The sequence below is a fragment of the Falco punctatus genome (genome assembly GCF_963210335.1).
Source record: "Falco punctatus genome assembly, chromosome: 4".
NCBI lineage: Eukaryota > Metazoa > Chordata > Aves > Falconiformes > Falconidae > Falco > Falco punctatus.
This window is the reverse complement of record NC_137583.1, coordinates 51,337,235-51,360,504: the sequence shown is the minus strand read 5'-3', so window position 1 is coordinate 51,360,504 and position 23,270 is coordinate 51,337,235. Positions and strand designations below refer to the sequence as shown.

Genomic DNA, 23,270 nt, shown 5'->3' with positions numbered 1-23,270 from the left:
CACACATAAGATAATCAACAGGATGTTTTAACTTCTCACTTTAAATGGGTTTAACGAAGTTGTAATTCAGCTTGCCGACACAATTTCAAAGCCAAGGCAGAGCTTCAGCCACTATTGCTTCCTCATAATGGGGTTTGCTCAGAGTAATTTCCTCTTCCCTGTCCAATACCTCACTACTTCCACTTACTAGGTCGCTAATAACCTTTCCCTCAGCTTTTGATTCTGACTGCTATTCTCATTTGAGCTTTTTTCCCTTGTAGCAAAAAGCCTTCCCAACAAAGCAGGTTAAATGAGCTCCAAGTGACACCGCACACACACTGAAACAATCCTGGAGATCCTCAAGCTGTCTGTAGCCTGTTCAGCTGTGGGTAACTGAACTTGAATATCAGGAACACAAGGAACAAAAACAGATCCAAGCAGAAAACAAAATGAGAGCTCTAAGCACTGCTGGTCTCTTACTTGCGAGAGAACAGTTTGAATAAATCTGAACATGAGCAAACACAGCAGAGTGTGGGGCCAGGCGGAACCCCCCAGGGCACCGAGGGGCTGGCAGCAGCGCTCACCGAGCCACTGCCCATCGTCTCGCAGCAGCTCTGGCTCACGAGGGGTCCCCGGTGACTGGGGGTCACCCAACGTGACACCCACCTCACCTGCAGGAAGGAGGATCTGGGGAACTACAGACTCTCAGCCCGACCTCGGTGCCGGGCCAGGCCCCGAGTGCCACCATGTGACACATCCAGCACGACCAGGCGGTCAGGCCCAGCCAGCGGGGGTTCATGAAAGGCAGGTCCCGCTCCACCGACCCGATCTCGGTCCACGACAAGGTGACCCGCTCAGTGGGTGAGGGACAGGCTGTGGGTGCTGCCCGCCTGGACCTTAGTGGAGCCTTTGGCACCATCTCCCACAGCAACTCCTGGAGAAACTGGCTGCTCACGGCTTGGACAGCTGGACCCTACACTGGGTGAGAAGGTGGCTGGCTGAGCAGTGGGGAGCGGAGCCACGTCCCACCAGCCCGGGCACACGCGGTGCTCCCCGGGGCTCAGCGCAGGGGCTGTGACTGGGCCAGGGGGCCGGGGGCACCTCAGTGTGTGCAGGCACCACCGAGCTGGGGGGAACACTGACCTGCCGGGGGGCAGGGGGCTCTGCAGGGGGTCTGGGCGGGCAGGCCGGCCAAGGGGCCGAGCCCAGCTGTGTGCGGGTCACCCTGGCCCCGTGCTGGAGCCTGCCCGGGGGTCACACCAGCCCCAGGAGCTCCAGGCTGGGAGCAGGGGGCTGGGCACTGCCTGGCGGGGAAGGGGCTGGGGGGCTGGGCGGCAGCAGCTGGGCACGAGCCTCCCCATGCCCAGGTGGCCAAGGGGGCCAGCAGCGCCCTGGCTGGTGTCAGACACGGCGTGGCCAGCAGGGCCGGGGCAGTGCCCGTCCCCCTGCGCTGGGCACTGGGGGGGCCGCCCCCCGGATGCTGGGCTCAGTTTGGGCCCCTCAGCACCAGCCAGACCCTGAGGGGCTGGAGCGTGTCCAGAGCCGGGCAGGGGGCTGGGGAAGGGGCTGGGGCACAAGCCTGGGGGGGGGGGGGTGCTCAGGGGGGAGCTGGGGGTTCAGCCTGGAGAGAAAGGGGCTCAGGGGGGACCTTCTTGCTCCCTGCAGCTGCCTGACAGGGGGGTGCAGCGGCGGGGGGGGTGGGGTGGGGTGTCGGTCTGTGCTCCCAGGAACAAGTGACAGGACAAGGGGAAACGGCCTCACCTTGCCCCAGGGCAGGTTTAGATTGGGGGCTGGGGAACATCTTCCCTGAAAGGCTGGTCAGGCACTGGGACAGGCTGCCCACGGAGGTGGTGGGGTCACCATCCCCAGGGGTATTTAAAAGACGTGTAGACATGGCACTTAGGGCCATGGTTTAGTGGTGGGCTTGGCAGGGCTGGGTTAGCAGTTGGACTCTGATCTCAAGGGTCTTTTTCAACATGAACGATTCTGTGGTTCAAGCAAAGTCTTGGGTGGAACACATGTATATACATGTACTTGAGTATGAAAAAAAGCCTAAGGAAAAAAGGCAAAAGAGGAAAGTGAGCACAAGAGCCACAAGAAGACTGAGCAAAGCTTGACTGCAGTACACTTGTTCATCAACTTCCCACTTAGCAATACAGCTCTAAGGTGTGAAAGTGGCACATTGATTTACATGTGGATCCGAGGAAAAGCAGCACCGTATCTTCCAGGTGGGTTCACAAACTTTCCCAAGCACCAGCAGCAAAGACAAACTGGGAAGCAGTTATGCTCTCAGCGGGGACCTGTACTTCAGAATCTGGAAAGTTTGGGGCAATTGAAGTGACCCTGCAAAGATGCTCAGGATGGCTGCAGGCAGGGGGCTGTGCGCACTGCAGGTGGTGAGCATGGCCTGCATGCCAACTGTGTTTTGTTAATACTATTAGTCACTCACTTTCATGGGCATGTTAATATTTTGAATAAACAAAGAGCAACTGTCAGAGCAGAACGGAAACCACCACAGCAAGGCCAATAGACTAGGACAGGGAAAGTCATCTGAACAAAACACTCTAGCTGACAATGGCTGGGTTGTGTTTTTTAATGCTATACCTTTAGATTTTCTAAACTGCACCTTCAGAATTTCAAAGCTGATGGCTTTAAAAAGTGCACTTATTTCAATTTCATAATGCCTTGTACGAGTCTACATAATTCTGGGTTTTATTAGTATTTCCAGAGAGTACCACCAATTTGTAGGGTTTCATTACTTAAGATATGAGCCATTTCTCCACTATTTAAAGTAAAGCATTACTTTTTCTGCTAATTGATACTGCAAATATACCCAACTTCTACAACTAGACTGCAAAGGGTCTTTAATGAACGTTTCTGTTGATAAGCCTGAAACATTTTCATCAGCTAGACTTCCCTTAAGAAAGCAATACTAAAGCCAATGAGGCATGCTTTAACCATATTCAATTATTCAGATGGCATGTGAATTAGCAAAGTAAGGCAGCAGACAGTCTGCCAGTATTCATGCCACTTGAGTAATGTTAAAAAGATTCTCTGTTTTCTGGCGATTTGAGACAACTTCTATTTTCTTCCTGCCTTCCAGACATTCATAGCTTGGAGAGCTTACACTTCATGAAATGATAAAGTCTACAAAGATAACTGGGCAGAAATCCTGAACTAGCCAGAGGAAAGCTGTAAAGTAACCTCCTCTCTCCACATGTGCATCTCCTACTCGCTGCCAACATAAAAGCCATAATTAAAGTCAGCCTGCAAGCTGACAGTCCAACATTTTTCAGGTTTACTAAAGCTGTATTTCAGTTTATAGCCACTCTTTCTAGATGTGGACATTCACTTAAATATAAGTTATCTGTACTTGATTTAACAAAAAACAAGCCATTTTTCTTTAAAGCAAAGGGACCTCAAAAGAAACTGCAGGGACCAGCACAAGGCCATCCAGGGGAGGGAGCAGCAACAAGGACAATTGAAGTCTACTTGGGTTCTCAAACACAGACAGACAAATTGGAAACCTGAGGAAAACCAGCTTGATCTGTCTTTCTGAATAAGATTGTGCCCAGCCTAACAAATGAAATGATCAGACATCAGCTTTTGCATCTCCATTATGGCAGATACATCTCCAACATCAGGCAGATCTACAGAGTGCATTTGAGGTATGTTACGCAACTCACACGCCACCAGGTGATGAAAAGCTCCCAAGTACAAATAAAAATTTCATTGGAGCTGGCAGAAGGAACACTATTCTAACAGCTACTAAACACTGAAAGACCTCATGAAAGGACTCTATATATTTACAGCTGTAACAAACAACAAGATTACAGAGCTGCTCCACCCTCCCCAGGGCAGAAGCCTTGTGATCCACGATGATGTTTTTCAAGAAACTTTAGCCCTGTGCCAGCAAGGATAGATCAATGCATCACTCAACCTTTCCACCTTTGCACTTGCATCTCCAATAGACTCTTCAAAGACAAATTCAGTGCTCTGTACTGCTCATTTAAAATAGAAGCTTTGCATCAGCCAAAAGAATATGCTTTTTAGTCATCTCTGACATGAGGAAGTTGGGTCACTGCAACATTTAACTTGGCTTTAATTTAGTACAGGAATCAACCACATCAGATTTCAACAAAATAGAGGTCTCTGGTGATCCAATCCATGACAATACAGGCCAAAACCTCTCAGCAGTCAAAACCTCTGCTATTTTACAAAGTGCCATTTGCTGCTTGCCATATTGGTGTTTAATGCATCCCACTAAGCATCTGCCTCCCAAGCACAAAGACTAGCCACCCACAGAATCACAGGATTGTTCAGGTTGGAAGAGACCCTTAAGATCATCAAGTCCAACCGCTAACCCAGCGCTGGCAAGCCCACCACTAAACCATGTCCCTGAGCACCGCACCTACACATCTTTTAAATACCCCCGGGGATGGTGACTCCACCATGTCCCTGGGCAGCCTGTTCCAATGCTCAACCACCTTTTTGGTGAAGACATTTTCCTAATATCCAATCTAAACCTTCCCTGGTGCAACTTAAAGCCATTTCCCTCTATCCTATCACTTGTTACTTGGGAGACAGACTGCACCTCATGACAACTTCCATTCAGGTCATTGCAGAGAGCAAGGTGGTGTCGCCTGAGCCTCCTTTCCTCCAGGCTAAACACCAGCAGTTCCCTCAGGTGCTCCTCGTAGGACTTGTTCTCTAAACACTTCACCAGCTTTGTTGTTGCTCTTCGGACACGCTCCAGTACCTCAATGTCTTGTAGTGAGGGGCCCAAACCTGAAGGCAGTATTTAAGGTGCGGCCTCCCCAGTGCCAAGTACTGGACAACAACCATGCAGCCAGGCTCCTATCAAGAGATCACCTGCAAGGGAAGGAACGTTCCTGCAAATTCCATCCTGTTCAACTTAATGTTCATCTCTCCCACGGAAGAAAAGCAATGCTGCCTGAGCAAAGTTGCTTGGAAAGGACTAACTGCATTAACTCTAGTTATTATGGAAGCTCTCCAGACAAATTGATCTCTGTAGGCAGACCTGTTATTAGTGGAAAAAAATAAATAAATAAATAAATACTAGTTCAAGACTTCGAGGAATTTGTATTCTAGTGGCAGGTAAAATGCCTATTATATGCCCCTTATTACAATTATTTTTAATTAAATAAAAGCAGTTTAAAAATAAAGTCTACATTCAGCACTTATGCAAAATAACAACAATTAGCTGGAACTAGATCTCTGTCAAAGATCAAGGCAGAAGGAATACCCAAATGAAAGAGCACAGAAACAATTCTTGTTTGTGCATGCCTAAATATATACATATGCACACACACCTACGGGTGGCTGTGTATCATGGAATCCTACCATAGAACAGTTTGGGTTGGAAGGGACCTTAAAGACCCCCCAGTCCCACCCCTGCCACGCGCAGGGCCCCCTTCCCCCAGCCCCGGTGGCTCCCAGCCCCGTCCAGCCTGGCCTTGGGCACTGCCAGGGCTGGGGCACCCACAGCTGCTCTGGGCAGCCCGTGCCGGCGCCTCGCCGCCCTCACAGGGAAGGATTTCTCCCTCAGCTCTGATCTCCATCTGCCCTCTCTCAGCGCAAAGCCGTTCCCCCTTGTCCTGGCGCTGCAGGCCCTTGGGAAAAGCCCCTCCCCAGCTTCCTCGCCGGCCCCTTTGGGTGCTGGAAGGTGCTCCAGGCTCTCCAGGAGCCTTCCCTTCTCCGGGCTGAACAGCCCCAGCGCTCCCAGCCCGGCTGCACAGCAGAGGGGCTCCAGCCCTCTGGCCATCTCCGTGGCCTCCTCTGGCCCCGCTCCAACAGGTCCGTGCCCTCCTTATGCTGGGGGCCCCGGAGCTGGAGGCGGCGCTGCAGGGGGGTCTCAGCAGAGCGGGGCAGAGGGGCAGAGCCCCCTCCCTCGCCCCGCCGGCCACGCTGCTGGGGATGCAGCCCAGGGCACGGGGGGCTTTCTGGGCTGCGAGCGCACGTGGCCGGGTCACATCCAGCTTCTCGCCCACCAGCACCCCCAGTCCCTTTCCTCAGGGCTGCTCTCAACATGACATTCTTTAGATAGAACAGGGAGACTTAGGAGGCATCAATAGTAGGCTGTCATGTGTCATTCTTAAAATCAAAGACGCAGACTGTGCTAAAGAGGAGATCATTTCTCACTTGGCAAGTATCTGACTGACAGGAAGCTCCTGGATAACCTCTTACAATGGTGTTGTGAGAAAAAAAAGAAAGTCAAATCAATCAACCAACCATCTTCCATATAACCAACACTACTGGGTAGTTACTTTGGACTAAGTGTTCAAGAGGTTGCAGGCTGCTCAGAGTTGTAGATTCTCCATTCTTGGACATCTTCAAAACCCAACAGCACACAATCCTGGGCAACCTGCTCCAGCTGACCCTGCCTTAAGCAGAGAGGGGCTGGACTACGTTATGTCCAGAGGTCCCTGCCAACTTCAGCTATTCTGTGATTCTGATATTCTTTGAAGACCACTGTTATTATTTTTGAAACCAGTGAGCCTATGAACAGAACAAGGTATGTCCAGAAGCACTTGCATTTTGCATCTTGACGGCAAGCCTTAAAGGCCTAAAGACAAACCAAAACCATCCCAGCCTCGCTGGCCACACAGTTTTGGAGAGGATCCATTTCTGTCCAAGACTCTGAGAGAATCAATTAGTGTCGAGAGCACACAGTAGCGCGGTCCTACAGTAAGTTGTAAAAAAATTGAGGAGTAATTCTGGAATTTGCATCTCTGATACCTGAAAATTTGAACGAACACGATCGGCCATTGTGTAACTCCCTTGCTCAATCTAGGAGCTAAAATTACTTTGGGTGCTGTGAAGCTAGCTCTAGGAGTCCTAACTACTCCTGCAATGGAAAGGCAGCCACCAATCCTGCTAACTAATATACAAAGGTCTTTTTTCTGCTGCTTCAAAAGACCCACAAGTTATTACTTGTCTGCAATTGCTTCAGTTTGTCTACAGCGCAAGGCCAGAAGTCAGTACAGTAGAAAAAGCATGACTTGCAAAACCATGAAGACAACCAGAATTAACGTAGAAGGCCAGCTCTAAAAGCAAGGACTGCATGTATCCACACAAGACAGGCGTTAAGCTTCTTGCTATGCCTCACCTTCTTCCCGCATGGAAATATATGTGAAAATGCAGCTTTAAGATAAAAGCAAATATTATCTAAAAAGCTTCCACATGTTGTCACTACTCAAATTACTCAGGCTTTTGTTAGCACACTGCTACCAGAGTCATCCTGGCCAGCTGATGGGGCTGAAACAACAGCAGTCACAGGGCTAGGAGCTGCTGATCCTAACCAAGAGCACCACAGTCCCACACAGCAACATGTGGCCATGGGCAGGGATGCCACAAGTGAGGAGGGAGAGAGCTATATGAAGTCAAGGGGCTTTTTCTTGGTCAATTTTGCTTGTTTTTTAAAGCTCTGGGCTGATATTTTCCTCCCTATAGTTATTTCCTAGTAAAGGATTAGGATGTCAGGGGGAAGGAGTGGACAGGCACAATGCCTCTCCATCAGCTGGGAGCAGCTTTCCCGTTATTATTCACATATGACAAGAATATATATATTCTGCACCTTCCCATAATCACCACAACAGGCAGACAGTATATCAGTGGCAGCTACAGATACGTAATAATTCAGAACTCTCAGAGCACTCTGGATAAATATATTAATTTTATTATCCGACTCTAGTTTGGACTACTAGAGTTCTTCCCTTAAAAGATAAGACACCCTCCTTTTGTGGGTGACATGAGATCATCTACACTAACTTGCAACATTGATTTTTAAATAAAGATGACTGCATCATGTTTTATTTATGGATTCACATACTCCCCTTAACAGAACTTGGTTGCAAAGTACTGCTTTAGCGGAGACATGAGAGAGGTCACAAAATAGGCCAGTTATTGTTCTGAAAGTGTTCAGAGCTGCTGATAAGCCTGAGAAAGCTGGACTTACCTGTTACTGTTCCAGCTCCCTAACATCACATCATGGGGCTCGAAGATGATGTTCATAAGATTTACTTCTCTGGAACACAGTATTTACATGGCACAGACTAGCCCTTCCTTGTTCCAAAGATCTCAGTATAAAGTCCAGCGTGCAGACAGTTGTACTGTGCAGTGAGACTCTGGTCGCTCACTCAGATTTCAGAGGTTCAGTTGCAGGCTTTCCATCATTACACTCCCTTTTGGCCTTAGTTCAGATTCTTTTCTGCTCAGAGTGAGGAGATACGTTTTGCAGAACCTGACTTCTCTATGCAGGGAAGTAACAACATGCAATGGCTCCAGAAGGAGATGGACAGGAACTCTAGGCATGAAGTACATGCCTATTTTATCAGTACATTTAACAGCAAGAGCAAAGCCAAAGCAGCAACTCTCTTGCTACCTAGCTTTGAAAAGCCAAATTCTGGTCACTGAACACAGACAGAGAAAACTCCAGACACCCAAGAGAATAACTCTACCACATCCCTGGGAATGACACTTAAATTGTTCTGCATTTGTCTAAAAGCCTAAAGTGAATTTTGCAATTTCCCCACAGTATGTACCACTAAAGAGTTAGCACAACTCCCTTTAACAGCAAGGGCCCTAAGCCACCTAATAAACCACTTCCACCGACAGAAGATGTGGCACAGCCAAAGCTGACCAGTGCTACCAAAACTGGCAAGAGTGAACAGTCATGAACCAAAGGTAAAATTGTTCAGACTTCCCTCCTGTCTACATCACAAACAAACCCTAAAAGGACAACAAATGGAAGGAAGCCCACCCAAACCAGTCCTGAATGTTTGGAGAAGCCGACTTGGAATCAAAGAAAAGTCTTCGAGCAAGTAAGGATGGTGGGAAGGGGGGAGGCTCGCATAGGAAGAGGGCCTTACATTAGCCCAGCCGCAACTGGACAAAAACCAGAACCAGGAGGCTTTAGAGTGTCAAGCTGAGAAAAGCAAGAGTGATACAACTGCAAAGAATCATTCCAGCAGACCACTTCCAACTCTGACTTCACTTGCATCCAACCCCAAAAAAATACATGGCATATATTCATGCCTGCAAAGAGTGTTTTACTATTGTTAATTATACTTGAGATAAGAGAACACCAGCCTCCTGAATGATTCCCTTCCTTTGGGCAATTTCACTACTATTAACCACTCAGCAAGATGGGGTAAGACTGTCCAAGTCAGATTGCTACATTATGAGCTGTACCATTTCCAAGCTGATAAAAGAGTCACATTAATAAACTTGCCTTAAGTTACAGCAGGATAGATACTCTGCCAGAGCAGCTTCACAGGGAGTACAAGAATAACTTTCCTATAAACCCCAGCAGGGATTAGGGACTCTAGAAGATGGGGATTAATGGTTTTGGCTGGCCTTCAAAAAAGCCACATGGAAGATGAGTTCATAGATAGTAATTGTGAGGGACTTTCAAGTGTCTAGCTCTGCACAGGCCTACAAGCATTGAAATGTGACCTAAAAAAGCGTGGTATGTCATCACTAAAAATCATAAGTTATTATCTAAGAAAAATAAAGGATTCTGCCCACCTTCTGCACAGACTTTCAGCTCTAAAACGACCTATTCCTTAACTACTTTAAAAAAGAAACTCCCCACAGTCACACTTCTTTGCTGGTTTTCAAGCCAGAAGACAGGATTTTGTGCTGCTCACCAGACGAGGCAGCACCAAATAAGGAGAGTTTCATTAATCATGGCGGGGAACAATCTCCTTTTTTCACTTGGCAGAGGACAGAGGGAAAGACACCCGAAGTGGGGGCAGGGTATGAAAACTCTGGCTGTTAGCAAAGCACATTTCTTTCTATGTTGCATATTGACTGCTAAGCCACAAACCAAACAGGCAAGGCAAGCAGCTGTTCCTGTCAGCTGCTTTCCTTTAATAGCACATGCATCAGAAAGGAAAGTAGCTTGTACCCCCCTAAGAGCAAAACCCAGAAAATACTGGCTTTCTGGCTTTCTTTTACTGAAGAGTCCCTTCTCTTGGGAGGAAGGGAAGGATGGCACATTTCTAATACAGTAGATCGGTCAATAATTCCCATTTTTATTACTTTTTTTGTACCTCCTTATTCTTCCCACAAGATCATCTCACTGCTGTGGCCTGGAAAAGACAACTAATGAACGCATAAAAAGGGAGAAGATTCACTAATAAAGTTCACCTCAGTCACTTGGTCCTCATGTCAACTCCTCTAAATTCATCTTATATATGTAGCTCCCAGAATAACCAATCCTGTGCTTACATAAGAATTTCCGCTTTAATTTCTAACATGATTTCTTCTGTTACTGCTTGTGAAGAAAACTGTACAGTATGAACACCGGAATTACAAACCAGGAGATGAGAAAGAGCCCAGTCATGCTGTGACATAAATTTTTCAGAGATCCAGTCCAGCTTAATTATGGTTGTAATACCACTGTGCAGCCCCTCGATGCATTCATGAACCGTCAACATTTAGTCTTATGTCTATATACATCTGAGAGGGTAGGGGAGAAAGTAAGACCATAGAGGACAGATTCTAGAGTAAAGTTAATCAAACAAAGCTCTCACTGAAGAATAATATAAGGAGACATTGAATAGCATTTAATGTGTTACATCCGTAGCGTATCTCATACATACACCAAGAAGCCCATTGTAGTAAGTCTTGAAAAATACCAAGAACTTCCTGTAGAACAGCAGAAACAATTCAAGCTTGCGGAAATGGGCTGGCAGAAAGAGGGAAGACTTAGGCCCAGCAACTCTGCTCCTTTATTTCACAAGGGCTCTCAAGAAGAATAAATCAAGTCATAAATGGCACTGGAAAGACCTTCTCAAGTAGAGCTCCTGGAGGCCAACTTTGTGGCTTCTCCTACTCAAATACACAATCTGATGCCCACAAGAAAGGCTGGGTGCCATCTGCTACAAGCAAACTGACTCTAGAGAAGCGCTCCAAGATCAAGACATTAGTCAGTGTTACTCAAAAAAGCAAGATAAAAGTTGAGCAAGAAGCCTAAAACATCACAGGTTGGGGAGAGCAGCAGCTACAACCAATAAAACAGAAGCAGCTCGTTTGGCGACCAGGTATGCACAGTCACTCCTTCCAGGAACTCAGTTTACATAGAAGCTTTACTCCTTTACCTATATTGAATAATTCTAGTTATGTTAGTGACTATATTGAAGTAGCTACTTTATTTTTAATTAAAATAAGCACCTCTGACAACATAATTATATAGCATGAGAACCTGTCGATCAGGACACAGAACTGGTAGCTTCAAAACGAGAAAGGTGACTAGTAAACTATTTTCATCAATGACAACTCATCACCAGCTTGAGGTCTCAGAGACAGATGAGTGAAACAGCAAACCTGTCAGTGCTTTTTCAACTAGATTTGCAAAGAGCAAACAATACTTTAAAGCGTTCCACTACTAGAAGGTCAAAAAACTTTTGAAGAATGAAGCAAAACACACTATACTAAGAAATGAATTTTAGCTACTTGCAAATTCTGCAAGATCTTAGCTATAGCAAGTAAGTTAGTTTAAAGACTCATTAGTTTCCCTGGAGAATCATAACCTCCTCTCAGGCTTTTGAGAACCGACAGATATGCCCCAAAAGGAACCTTGAAACAGAACAGACACATTGGAGCTAGTAGAGAGGCAGGGGTTTGCCATTTGGAAACCACAACAAAGCATTATGGAAGCAGACATTTAAAAAGGAGCAGCAAATGCTCTGTTAGTGCCCTGCCAAGGTTTTAGAGCATCAGCCAGATCAGAACTCTGCGACCATGTAGGCAAACTAGAGTCAACGTTCCCATTTACCAAGCATTAGCAGCCTTTTGTTTGCTTCACATGTGTTTGCTTTTCAGGCCAGGAACAAAATTCAAGTCTGTATTTCCACAGAGGCCACTCAGGCGCTCAAAAATTCAAGAAGAAATGAAGTCCCTAGACATATTTAGGGTGGCAAAGTATACCTAGAAGATTCAGAGCTGTGGAGCCTGCTCCTTCTTACTCTTAAGAACAGCTTTGGGATACCTTTGTCTGTCTTTGCTTTAGTAGTGTGTTGCTAGAACATGCTTAGGAAGGGCCTGGCTTTTTGCACCACCTCTTGCAATTTAGTGCATGGATTTTGTTCATCTTGGGGCAATTCCACAACATATATAAAGGAGATTAAACATACTCCATATTACTAGGAATTACTTCTAAGTAGGGATATTTGTACCTACACACAAGTGAGAAAGATAAAAATCATAAGTCCTTTTAAAACAAGGTAGAAGCATACAGCTTTAAAGATGCCAAACCTCTGCATCTTTAAACCAAAGGCACCTCTGCAAGCAGAGCTGAACTCTTTGACTACAATAGCTCAACAAAAGGATTTGCTAGAAGCCTGCAAAGTAAACATTGCCTGCTTGTGATCCAAGAGAAAAAGGCATTCCTATTTTGTAATGTAACAGCTCCAAAACAAAGGAAGGTGGAAAGATAATATTTAGGTTCAGAATCATATGTGAAGCAGGGAAAGGTCCACTGAGTCACTATAAAACTCCCAGAGGGGAGAAAACACACTTTTCTGAAGGACCACAGAATACATGTGCTCCATTACCAGTGTTAATGCACCACAGGCTGGCAGAGCAGTGACCTTCTCCCTCAGCAAGGGAATTGCTTGCAAGATAACATTATCTCAGCATCCGTTACTGCTTGTGCCAGAACATAAGCCACATGCAGGCCCACTTGAGGCAACATTACCAGACACCTACACAAGTCCCTGTATCCCCCATACTACCAAGAGGAATAAAAGAAAGAAAATACAGGTACAGAGAAGTGCTCAGAAATTTGCTCAATAGCCCATTAATAGGTATTTCAGCTGTAGGCCAAGGCCCAATATAAAACACCGCTAGACCAAAAAGTTAAGCAAGTATGTTCACATGTCGTTTCTAATGGTATTTACCAGATCCTTGAATTATAAAAACAGTCCATTCTGAAAGCACTATGTCATCCTGGACTGACAAACTCAATAGCAAGAAAAGCTAAAGGTTACGTGCCAGAGCCTTCTGCCTCCTCTGGACTTGTAGCTTATCCCTTTTAGCCAGAGAGGGATGCCAGCCTAGCCCTTAAGCTGCTGCTGTTATTCTTTACCAGCACGCCATTTTAATTCTCTCAAAGCAGGGAAACACTCCTGCTCTCACATGATGTTTATTCTTAGAGAGGATCCCAGGGATTTTTATTTAGCTAAGTTCAGTCATGCAGTTGGCCAAGTGCCATAAGAGCATCACAGAACTCCTCCGTTCTGAAAAGGGAGCAGCATTAGTGCAGTACAGACATATTAACAGCATTATAAGTGGCAGGTTATGCAAAAAAGACCTGGGTAACTGCAAATAAATAACTCTCCCCAGAAAGTTATTGCTGCCATACAAAGGTCATGACAGACTTGTTAGAAAAAAAAGAAGAAAAAAAAAAAGGCACAACAGCCATAGGTGAGGTCAATTTAACTGCTTCCACCCATCAAACAGCTGAACCCAGTTTCTCCCGACTAGTCTACCATTTCAGCCTTTCCATTGCCCTGAGCTGGTTTTAATGAAAAAATTCCTGCCTAAGAAAGCAACCAACACTAGCTACTAGTGACCCAACTAGAACAAGAACCACTATATTTAAGAAACAGCATCCCAAAATAACTGCAAACTTAAGTCTGGGAGAAATACACTCAAATCAGTGAAGGCACTGCTCCTAATTTGTTACATTTTTCTTCTAATAAATGTGTTCAAATGTTGCAACGATGAATGTGTACTTAGTCCAACTAAAATGGTGACTTGTGTGACTTACCTGGTTGGGTAAGGTGGAGGGGTGGAAAAAAAAAAAAAAAAAAAGATGTCCTGTTAGCTAACGCTTGCACATCAGGCTGGACCATGGGAAAATGCTAAAAGAAGCTACAGCAAGAAGCCTTACAGTACTTGTCAGTCTCAAGGAACATATGTGAGAGCAATTGTTTCTCTTCGCGCATACCCTTTGGGTTTTGAAATCTGCTGGGGTGGCAACAGGGGGAAGAACACTCATTTCTGACATGAGTTAATGCAGAAGAATAGTTTCCACCTTCCAAAGTGTACGCAGGAAGCCAGCAGAGGAGGAAGGGAGTAACTGCTGCAGTTCAACCACTATTGTATTTACATTTCCGTACTCTTGATAACAAATACATTCAACAACAACTGAAAAACAAGGCATTGGTTAGAAAACAAAAGCTGAGCTTTCCATGGAAGAAAGAGCAATAAAACAAATTTCAGGTCTCTCCCCGATGTTATTGGGTATGGTCTATTAGTTTCTTTAGAGAATTATTCACTTCCTTATTGCAGGTATGGCTGCAATATCCAGTATAACAGTATTGTGCCCTTTGACACAGGCAGTTTCCCTTACAAAAAGGGAAAGATAAAGCACAAAATAAATAATTTTTCAATGTAGTACTGGGAAAAAAAAAACACCAAAACCCCTTTTTTTATATTGTAATTAAAATAAAGGGTTCTGCCCACATCACTTTAAGGAAGTAAAACCGCATGTGGTAAAGTAACACGGTAGCATTACCTTCTTCCCAAGGGTGCGCTCTTCAAGGGCTAAATCTTCTCAGTATTCTCAGCCTAGAAGGTCAGTGCATACTTCCTTAACCAACCCTGTTTTACAAGGGTGAATGGTAATGCAGCAGCCCCTCATCCAGCAAACTGCAAAATTCTCTTGGAGGACAAGCAATCTCACTTGCTGAAGCAAGTTTGCTGAAGCACAGCGGCAGAGGAAGTTCTTTCTTATTTGCTTGCCTTATCCAAGCAGAATTCTCTGTAAGCAGAGCTCTGCTGCAGGAGGGGAGCAGGGAGTCACATAGCAAGCAGCAGCTACTTACTTCTATCACAATTATGTCAGCAGCTGCCCCCCATCTCATTCACTTGTCATCAATAAATTTGATCCTAAAGATGTGGGTTTGTACATGTATAACTGCTCTAACTGAGAGGAAACAAAAAATATAAATTAATCCAGCAGGTAGTTTAAAAAATACTTTCTCCCCACCTACTTGCATGTAAACAATACAATAATCAAATCAAGTTCTAGGTGCCACAAGTCATAGTCAGTATCTGTAGTTTAAGAAAGCAAGTAAGATGACCAAACACACAACTGTATTTGGCTGAAAGAGCTCATTACAGAATAAGCAGGAAGAACTAATTTATTTCTGAGTGACAATCCGAACTGAACAGGTCATTGTTTTGTAAAGAACCCAAGATACTCCCCAATCGGGTCATCCAACAAGAACCAACCAGCCAGGGCCAGACTTGCACAAACACTTCCTCCTTCCTGCCTGCTCTCCCAGGCTTCTCCAAAGGACACTGGGGAGGAAGTTGCCTTTATTCATCTAGGCAGTCAATGAGCATGGGTTAAATGTTCCTGGATAAATTACTTCAGGAAGCATTTTTAGCTGCTGAATACAGTCTGTGGGAAACACCTGTTTGGTTTCCATGTCCTGAAACCACAGAACAACAAATGTTGAGAGGTACAACTACCATGTATCCCTGGGACTGTATGAGGCAGCTTACATTGTAACTCATTTTTGTACAATGGAGAAAGGAAAGGATGAAAGTTACAACATAGCAAACTCACCCCCTTACACAACATTGGAGTTAGTAACATGACCAAGTAAATTGAAGTATGAGATCAATTCCAGACATCCACAGAGTCTGGCAGACATTAAGACCACATTGGTCAAAGCTAAGTGAAGTAGAAAGGGTGACGGAGAAAAGAAAAAAAAAAAAAAAGGTTCAAGCCTGGAAGATGCAGGAAAGGCAATGCAGTGCTCTTGCCCTCCTATGTCATTTCTCTGTTCAGCTGCGTATGATACTCACTCCCTCCAGGAGAAGGGGACAGTCCACCTCCCATGACCTCTTTACCTCTGTTGAGGCCACGGTTAAAAGCACGCACAGCATTCTGGGCACCTCCCCTCCCTTCATCCCACCCAGGGGGAGATTAAGCCATCTTATTTGGCTTTTATTCAAATGGCTTTTGGAGAACAACTTAAGATGGTTTGGCAGGCAGCCACAGCACACAGTATAAACAACTGGTGGTGTGGCTGCCCCTAACCAAGCCTGGTTCCAGTCACATCGTGAATGGATACACAAGAGCATCGGCCCAACCAAAGAGACAGGACTTGGCACCTACAAGACTACCTCTGCGCCTGCCATTTCAGGAGAATAAAAGAAAAAGAAACATTTTAGGGAAATTTTATCGCACATCTATAACAAAGTTTTTGAAGACATGCAGTGCTACTGACTTCACTTCAAAACAGCTCTAGTAAATCATAGTAGATACAGTTGGTGATGTAAAAACAAGCTGTAATTGAACTACATTCCACTCCTCTGCATTCCTTACAGCCAAGTATCATTGGATGGTACTGGCAGAGTGACAGTGACAGCTTAGTAGTCATTTTTGTACAAGTCTGTGCCCTGTGTTTCACTGGTTCACATTCTAGACTACCTTAAGATTAAGGCAGAAGGACGCATTAGTTAGCGAAGTAAACAGGCTGATGCTGCTCCCAGGACTTGAAGAAACAGACAGCATTTGAGAACAACCACTGTCAAAACTGTGATGTAAAAGACACCTGCGTACTTCAGTCCATACAAATACCATGAAGAAATTGTATTCCTTCACTAAAACATGTTATCTGAGCACCTGCACCTCAAATACCCTCTGACTGCAGACCTGATGATAGACCCCAATGAAAGTGTAGTTTTACGGTGCCTTCCACAAGGACAGCTAGGACAAGAAACCTGGATGATCCACTGCTCCAAATTCCTAACAAATCAAATCAAACTTGGGGTTTTTTTTAGCCTAGCTTGCCCATTTTAATGTTTTGTAGTCCTCTTACTCTGATAAAAAGATTTGTGACCAAGTTAAATAAGACTTCTGCCCTCTGCAGCAGAAAAAAATCAAGAAAAAGTCCAACTGTCCAGAAAGGCCATCCCTCAAGTCACACACCAGCCCTGCTATCTTGAACAGCAGCAGGGGAATGTTAGAAACTTTAATAAATACCCAAGAGGAAGGATGCAAAAAGAGTAGTAAATAGAGTGTTTAACGTAACAGAATGGAAAGGTAAGTACGTTTCAGATGTTTATTCTGCAGAAGTTCGTCACAGAACTCTCCATATAATACCTTTTAAAGACATGCAGACTCTCCCAGAGTTGATTTAACACTCCACTTGTCATAGCCAGGCGTGCCTGCTCTGCCAAGCCTTGCTACTGAACTTCTGTCAGGGATTTTGACATTTCAGAACTCTAGATAGTAGCTGTATTTCCCAGAACAGATGAAGTTTTGGTGTGTACACATAGCTGTATCAAACCTTTGCTTTAATTAAAGATTTAGTGTTGTGTCATTAAAATAATAGTTCATACCTCAAAAGCAGGTGTTCCCTTTAGCCGGTCCTTCAGTCCTCAGAAACTGCTTATCTGCAAAATACAACACAGGCACAATTAAGAGGAAGCCATATGATTACAGAGTACTTGGATGTAAACTAACTAGGGATGGCTAGGAGATGATTTGTGTTACTCAAAACTAACTAAAACTTGAGAAATTTTGTTGTAGCCCCACTACAGTCATCCAGGCACCTTTCTTTAATGCATGTTCTTCAAGAGGAATACTATCTAGCTATTGCTATTTCACATAAGCACTTGCTCAAGCTATTACGGATATACCATGAAAATTGTGAGCAACTTTTCCCTCATTACACATCTTAATAGGTTTTTACAAACACACCATTAAAGCTGAAGTAATCCAGGATGATTAGAACATCCTTCCACTAAGTAGTATTTCAGGTGCTCATATACCAGCTTAAAAGCTCTCAAAGTCACTGTTAGGCATACATCTGCATAGCCACCGGTGACAGCCAGGTCTGATTCACCAGTTGTTCATCTCCAGATAAAAATCAAAGCTAAAAGAGGCACCAAAACATCTGTGGCCCAATTTATCAGCTAATACTACGTAGATCCACTGTGCAAAGCACCCTAAAGGCCTTCATATGGCAGAACTGTCACGTTTTAGTCAGAGACAAACAAGTAGGCAAAGGTGAAGCTTGCTTTCTTTCGGTAAAGGCTGTCCCACTCCAAGCCATTTTCTGTACTTCCAAACTTCAGAGTGGACTCTCTTGCAAAGTTTTTAATACATTCTCAAGGCAAAACCTACAGGCATTGCTAGACATGTTACTCAACTAGGAAAGCATACACTGTATTCTTGTAAGGATTACATTAATGACAAGCGGATTAGTATTTTAAGGGGATCTAGATTTTTTAAAAGAAATAAAGAAATTTGGAGCTGCACTGCAGTAGCACACAGCACATTTTCCATGATTTCAGTGAAGCTGTACCCACCAGCTTTACCAGGGAACCATCTCCTCATCTACTGGGTATTGGGTCCCAAACGTTTCTATACAGTATTTTATACTATGCTCATTATGTTTCTTTACTGTGAAACCAGCACAGCTACAAAAAAATTCTATCAAAATGACACTCCTTATACTCTACGCAGTGCTCTTCTGCAGAAAAGAGCATTAAGTTGCACAGTCAAGAGTCAGTTAAATATTTCAATCCACACAGAGAGATGTCCAACTCATTCTTCACCACAGCAAGCAATCAAGCCTGTCTCACAACAAAGTATCATCTCAGCACCTGCTTATTAACACAAAGTCATATAGGAACACTAATGCTAGCTCTTCTCCCTACAGATGTGCATTTCACATTACATGGAAGTAGAATGCCTGAGCTTTTAGTTAAATGAGAAAACAACCCAGTGAAGAGAGTATCACTTCAGCTTTAATAAGTGGTAAAGCATTCAGGAGTGAGAAAAACCTTCTGAAAGCATCCTGTTCCCTTCAGAAGGGGTGGAAAGGAGAGTTAGTAAGTTAATTAAGGAACAGAGAAATATCTTGTGTATGATTCAGATACAAATATTAAGGATGAGTTCTTGGTTGTGTGATAACACTAATGCTCCCCTTTCCAACAGAAGGAAGCTCTGCTAAAACAGGTCATTAACCCACATTTTCTTTTTCCACATCATTATTTGCAGTTTAGCCACCTGGTGGTAAATTGGGGCATTGGGGTCCTTCTCCCCAGCTACTTCCCACTGCTGAACAACCAGATCACATCCAAAGGCATCAAGCCCTAATTGCTCGGCCCAACTGCATCTCTAGTTGCTCTTTAAATAAACCCTGAAGGAATGAATCCTATACTACCAGGGTGGTTTTAACTACCCACAGTTGTAAAGATTGCTTTTTCCCCTTAAGTATGGGGTGTTCTTGAATGACAAACAGAAACGCTAAATAACCTTTCTTACTCCAAATTAACAGATTTACTAAAATTGGAGGTGTGGCCACAAAGATTTTTGTGTTAGGTCTTACAGCAGTCTAAGATAGACTCCACCTTGCCCCCTCACATAATTGAGGAAGACTCTGACTACTTACAGAAGCATTGGGGGGGGGGGGGGCAGGGAGAAAAGAAAAAAAAAGTCACCTATCATCCAGCCAGCAAATACTGGCTCATGTGCTCCATTATTAGCCACAATTGTTTTCCAGTTCACAGAAATATTTCTGAAAACTGTTAAATGGTATCTGTCTATACATTGCAACCCTGATTCTAAGTTTGCAACTTTATTTCTCCCCAATGCAATTTTTATGCAAGTGACACTGAAACACAACACAGAGAAAAAGCAGTTTATTATTTCGTTTGCATCCCACGCCACACCCACTCTTCATTTTTATCTTGCCTGCGCTATCAGAAAGCAGGTAATGCCTGGTATGCATACTGTCCCGTCGTGTTTGCTATCCCTATAATATCCAGTTCCACATCCTGCACCAGTAGTTCTTGTTCCTCAGCTCTTCTGGTTCCCAAGCTCCTTGCACTTTTACTACTAAACATTTCAACAGCTTCTCTAACTTCAACCAGTTTTCTACACAGATTTTTCCACCCCACCAACTGAATTACCTGTAACCCATTAATACACTAGACTACTTTCTGCTTACTACCCAGTCTCTTATCTTCTGTCTCTTTCTCACCTGAGAGTTCAACAAATCCACCCTATCTATAACAGAAGAGTTATTCCGAGGAGTCCCAAAAGCATACACACATTTCAGTGCAAACATTAACTTTCTGCTTTTTATAATTTTTAAGGTTCTTACTACTTTAAGTAGCAACTACTTGTCTCTACCAGTTTCCAGCAGCAGCCCTTTTGAGGATGGAGTAAATTACCACCTCTCTTTGGTCCATGAGAAAAGCATGCAACTTACCTTGGTAAACCACCCAAAAAAGATGCAAGACAGAAGCAAAGAAGTGATTTCCCCTCCATCCACCTCACAAAATTACTGTGATTAGACAGGCTCCAGTTTAGGTAATGTAGTACTTTCTGTATGAACAGTGCTTGTCTATCTGTGTTTATGTTGCTGGACTGCCAAAGAAAGAGGTAATAGAGCAAACCTCTAGTGACACTCCAGATTATCACTCTTACCCCAGCTAAATGGAACGCAGCACTTCAGTGCAATTAAGTTTATAACAGAAAGTATGTGCAATTTGTTGTATCAGGTGCCCTTATAGGCTCCCTCAATTTCTCTTAACAAGCAACACTTTCTGTTTTCTCCTCCCCAAATTTGTAAGACTGCTTCCCATATACTGCGAAAGCCACTCGATCTTTTAGTTTCCTGTTGTCTCTCACCCTACATACTTTGTTTCCAAATCTCTAGATAAACAGCTTCCTTTAAATAGCTCCCTGTCTTAAGTATGCATGGTACATGAAGATCACTTGATATGAAAAAGCTAAGAGAGGCGGCACACATTGCAGCTACAGCATTCCACATGCAAAGCAGTATCACGTTGTCGAATACCATGGGTTCAAACACAAAGTCTTGAAAACCCTGAGCTATATATACATGCTGACCATGAAACCCGGAGATTAAGGCATCTCAGATTTTCATCCCAGTCCTTTCCTAGAGGAATAATACTAGCAGCAAATTAACTACAATTTGATGCAAAGAAACCTGCCTTTATAGCCACAAGTCTCTATGCTGTCTCCTTGCCTGCACCAGAACTTACCAACGTCCTAAACCATGAGTTTATTAAAGAATATATGATGGACATTTCTTCATGGGTACCACTGTCAAATATTCAATGAATTTTTGTTAAGCATCAAACTGCTGTTCCAACACTTACATGAGGCATCTCAGATAAAGCTGACAGTATTTGAAAGAGACTTCTTTTAGGTATGATTCTACACTTTTGAGCAGAGCTTCTTCCAAGAGAGAGGGAAAGTGCTGAAGTTAGACTAATAATTTAGAGTATTCCAAACACAAGATGTAGTTCCACTGAACTCTTACAAGTGAATAATCTTCTAGGGAAACATTCATGAACAGCAGGTCAGACTTTCATGGTAAGTCACGCAACTCTTACTACTTGTAGAAAGAGATCGTACCTCCCAATTGCAGGTAGCACACAGAAGAATAAAGGTCTTCAACCATAAAGCAAGCAGATACTCTTCAGCAATATCCACGTTTAATCCTCATTGAGGAGGACAGGCTTTAAAAAATAGTCTTCTGTAGCAATTCAGGTTGACAAAAGTTAAACAGTGAGGTTCATATAATCAGACAGTAAATAAGCAGCTGCACAAGCGTAGCTGTTTCTATAGCACCATGGATTTTCGTATGTCAAGAGCGATTTGACTAAAGGAATGACATGCAATGATTCTAGAAAGTTGGAAGAGTGACTCATGGACTGCCAAATCACTAGTACCAAGGACCAACCAAGGACCTTCCAGAATGATCCTGGAAGGCTAGAAAGTTCAGCAAATGCTAATTAACAATAAGTGCCAGCAGCCAGTGGCCTTTGGTTAGTTAGCGTACAACCAAATAGCACAGGGAGGGTGGGAGAGAGTACTCAACTGTGTTACTAGACAGAGTACACCTGACAAGAAGCTGAAAACACCCAGAGAAGGCAGAGATTAAATACTCTGACAGAAGTGATCTTCAAATCTTTCTACAGATCTTTCAGATGTGTCTAAACAGAAAAAAAAACCACACCTACAAAACCTTAACACACAAGCATCCAGATCCACAAAATGTAAAAAAAAAAAAACCACAAAAAACAAAGGCAGAAAATGCCCTCGATGAGAAACAACTAAGTGCACTCCTTTTCAACAGAAGCTGAAAAAAGTGATTTAAGCAAGACCAACGTATCTCTTTTCACAGTTGAAAAACTAACAGGACTAAATTAGCTAAAGTTAGCTATCACAGTTGCATTCCCAACAGCATCTCTAGCTTCCTGTGCGGATGAGTAGTTTTGGTGAAAGCAGTTCTAATTTGGATTCAGAGAATGCAAATTTAAGGAGCACAGCAATTTCTGACCAGTTCCTTCCATGAACACTGATACATAAGAAAAACTGTCTTTCACATTCAAGTTTAATCCTCTTCTGAAATATTTATTTTTGGAACAGTTCATTGAACAGTAAGCCTTCAGTCTAGCCAATTACATCTAAAAATAAAGGTATTAAGAATTCAGGAATTCTTCCTACTGTTATAGTTAATCAATACAGATCCACTGCAATTCCTGTCATATGCTTTGTCAATGCATATGCCCATGCCCATGCTTGGACAGCATTACCCAACAACCTGCCATCTTTTTGGGTAGTACAGACCAGAGACAGATATTTTAATGATTTGAGATGTTACCGAGATCCATAGAGCAAAGGTTCAGTTGCAAGCACATCAGAAAAAGGAGCAGTGAGAACCCAAGTCAAGTCCCAAACAGAAACAGGAACACCTCAGTTAAACTATATGCAACTGAAGCTCCTCCAATGGCTTGTTTTGCCTTAGCTGGGGCTAATGAGGACAAAGAAAACGCATTTTTCTTCACTAAAAGGGTTGCCAAGCACTGGAACAGGCTGCCCAGGGAAGTGGTGGAATCACCATCCCCAGGGGTATTTAGAAGACGTGCAGACATGGTCCTTAGGGACATGGTTTAGTAGTGGGCTAGGCAGTGCTGGGTTAGCAGTTGGACTCTATGATCTTAAAGGTCTTTTCCAACCTAAACCATTCTGTGATTATTCAAATTTCCCTTGTGCTCTAATGAAAGGCTGCTCAACAGATTGAAATTCTGATTGCAGGAAGCACAATTTCACAGTTGACTTAAACATGCCCAGGACCACAGTGACTAGGAAAGGGCTGTACTCACACTTGTACAGCCTCACTTTTTAAACCAGGGTGGCTACCTGCAAACGGCTCTTGAGAATGGTCCTGGTCCATGCTAGCTCCTGAACAGCA

The 23,270-nt window shown here is 43.9% G+C and overlaps 1 protein-coding gene across 14 annotated transcripts in view; it reads right to left on the bottom strand.

Moving 5' to 3' along the window:
* MAP4 (microtubule associated protein 4) overlaps positions 1–23,270 on the bottom strand; it is a 167,031-nt gene that overhangs the window by 118,930 nt on the left and 24,831 nt on the right. For 13 of the 14 annotated variants that reach the window (XM_080385734.1, XM_080385747.1, XM_080385735.1 and 10 more), the window contains one exon: positions 17,371–17,424. The gene's annotated coding sequence lies outside the window, so the exon portion shown is untranslated. Of the gene's footprint in view, positions 1–4,972; positions 5,021–17,370; positions 17,425–23,270 lie in introns of all 14 variants that reach the window. The other variant, XM_080385740.1, reaches the window with a different exon arrangement.